We start from the raw sequence: 3,416 nt of genomic DNA on the forward strand, positions 1-3,416 counted from the left end.
AAGCTAAGGATGACCAAAGAAAATTAAAACCACACAATCATGATTTACCAGGCAAAATAAAAGAACCGATGATGAATTTATTAAAGATGGGGAGATGTAGAGACTAAAGAAGATAAACTGATTCATGGAACTTAAAGAGCCAATATGTGTTTCTTAGATGAGTCATGAACCGATGATTAAAAATTGAAAGCCCTAAACTTTCATTGAAGAGAACGCTTACAGACCAAAGATGTCTATTGGACCTTTTTTTTAACGAAACTCATTTTAAAACGTGAGTTATAAAGTATTTATTAAATCATTAGATAAAAAAAATTAAGTTTGGGTCCCACAGAGAAAACAGAAGAAGCAAAGGTTTCCGACCTTCATAAATATATATTAGTTTCGGCCATCAATGTACAAAGTATCATTTAGTTTAGTGGTATAAATGTTGGTGTTTATAACTCAATAACCCGGGTTCGAGCCACAGACTTGACACTTTTTCACAATTTTTAAAAGTGAGACCCACTTACCTGCTGTCGTGGCGGCTCAGAAATGAGGCAACTGCCTCATTATATTATAGATTTTCTTTTTAATAAATAACTGAATTGAAATGACCAATTCTTGAGAAGAATGCAAGGTCTAATAGGATTAGAGATTTGAATGAAACATTGCCTTATTATTTTGGATTAGTTTTGATATTGAATTAATGTTGCATATCTGAGTTGATTTTATGATTGTGTTTGATGTATAAAATTTTAACTCATAATGAAAAAAAACTGTATAAGATTCTTCCAAACAAATGCAAACAAATTGATTAACTAACTGTAAGAATAGCTAACAGAAATGTAGAAGTCCAACAAGTTTCTTCTTGTAGATTAAATCTAGAAGAATCAAAAGTAATATTTTAGACAAAATAAAATTCTTATATTCAATAAATATTAAGCAACAAGAAAATAAATGGAATTCATTCCAACTAAAAATAACATACCTCGTCACTCCTCTCCTTCAAAAGTTGTTGAAAACTCTTTGAAAAAAATATTCATGACTTACCATCTTTGTCCACAATCAAAAATTTTAATCATTTTTGTAAGTGACTTCTGAAATAGCCACATAGAACTGTCCCGAGAAAACCCAGCCTAAGTAGGAAGAGACCAACTTATGAGAAAAATTATCTTTGACTTTTCTATATTGTTATAGCGAAATAAACTGCCAAAAGCAATTGACTTCGAGCATTTCAAAATGCAATATTGTATCGGGTGGTGTTATCATCAATCTTGGAATATACTATATTCCCAACCTTTTCTCTAGTGATAACTTAAACAATAAAATACATCTATTACTTATTGAGTAATCTGTAATCTTGTTTCATTGAGGAACCTTCATATAGGGTCAATATTCTTGAGAACCATCACATGACCAATGGCGGACCCAGGACTAAGTTTTAAGAACCATCACATGACCAATGGCGGACCCAGGACTAAGTTTTACCTGGGTCAAACCATGGAAAACAAATTTAAAGGTGTTAACTGTGGTCTTTGAAGTTGGGTTTAGGGGTGTCACACGTGGTCATTACCAACAGAGCTAGTGGTATTTCATTGTTTACCTATACAAATTAAATATTTATCAGATTTAAGGTGTGTCATGTGACACCCCATCCTCTCACGTGGGTCCGTCTCTGCACATGACAACTGATCTTCAGTCTAAGGCTATGATTCGGTAATCCATACACTTTAATACTGTTTAGAAAACTTGGACCAAGTGCTTCATCATTAACAGATTTCTTATCAGTGGAATCAATATTATATGCACTGAAATAAATCTTTTCTTCACATAAATAGAAATCATGTTTATTATAATATATAAATAAAATCCAAAATTTTAAAATGGTAATTAGAAATAAATGAAATACATTACCATCTAACTTATCGAGTATGTAATCATTAATCATATTGTCACTAGAAAACAGTTCATGTTTTTTGTTAGTTTGAACATTTTAGAGTGCTCCCAATGAAACGAAGAATTCATCGACGCCTAAATGATTTCATCCCTACAAGGTCCATTTATTTCAGGAAGAAATTGTCTAAATCACCTCCAAATACAACCACCTTTCTACCAAAAGTGTTGTTACTCTGCTTCCCAATAACATCAGAAAAATTTCAATTCAATGCTTCGAAACAATGCTTACTCATCTTTGGGGAATCATCCCATATAATGAGTGCTACCTCTTTCACTAAATTAGCTTGGTATGTTCCATGAGCCACAATAAATGAAGAAAACTTATCTGGATTAAGTGGTATCCTAAATCTTGAATAAGCTGTCCTACCGCCTTGTAACAACAAAGAAGCACTCTCATTTGATGCAAGATTAAGAACAATTTCCCTTGAGATCTAATAGATGCAGAGAGTAATCTCCAAATGAAAGTTTTCCCAGTGCCACCAAATCCATAAGCAAAAAACATTCCCCCTCTTTCTTCACTAACAACACTTACGATCTCATCATATATATTTTTTTGTTCATCATTCATCTTTGGAACATCTCTATCAATAGTTTCTAACAACGTGCCACTATCATAGCTTTCCTCATCTAGAATCGACATGTTTGAATCATTACTACATGTCTTTGGTAGCTTTGGCATATAAGTAAATCTTACAAAAGAAGTCACATTACGCTCAGAATCTTCTCAATCTTTTGTAAAGAATACTTTTTTGTCCTTGTCACTTAACAATAGTCCTACATAAACAAACACACACTTTGAAACATACACAAATACAACATGCAGATTTTCATTAAAAATCGTAAATTATAATAAAGTAAACGACATGGCCTATTGAAATCTTTCTCTTTTTATGCTTAATACCTTCAGAAAGATACTCCCAAGTTTTTTTCCCAAACCTTCTATGGCATAACTAAACTATCATTCATTAGCATCATAACAAACACTTGCCGTAAAACACTTGTTGAACATCAATTCAAAAAAAAAAACACTTGTTGAACTTTCATAACTTCTCCTTACTAAATATCAATGTACCCTTGATCATCATCCAACAACCCCAAGCAAAACATGCTTTTTGTAGCCAATATAAAGAACACCTTCAAATGATTTTATGTCATCATAACAGGTAGGGCCTTTGATAATGTTCAACAACACATGAAAGAATAACCATATTCCTTCTTACGTGGAACATGGTTAATTCGGCCAACGATAAATCCCATTTGAGAATGTTCATCAACCGGGAAAGCATTGGGATTTTCGCGAGCGGACGCCTCTGTTGCCTGATGAGGAACATGGAGGATGTCCTCAGCAAGAGTCGTCGGGATATCTAGGGTTAACTCGCCCGACTCTCCTCCTTCCAATATTTTCTTCTTTTTTGGTAAAGGCCCCTCTCTTTCCCCATCTGGGCTAGGGACATCATAATTCTAACTCGATGCTGAAAATG

The sequence above is a fragment of the Brassica oleracea genome, chromosome C6 (genome assembly GCF_000695525.1).
Source record: "Brassica oleracea var. oleracea cultivar TO1000 chromosome C6, BOL, whole genome shotgun sequence".
In the NCBI taxonomy this organism is placed as follows: Eukaryota; Viridiplantae; Streptophyta; class Magnoliopsida; order Brassicales; family Brassicaceae; genus Brassica; species Brassica oleracea.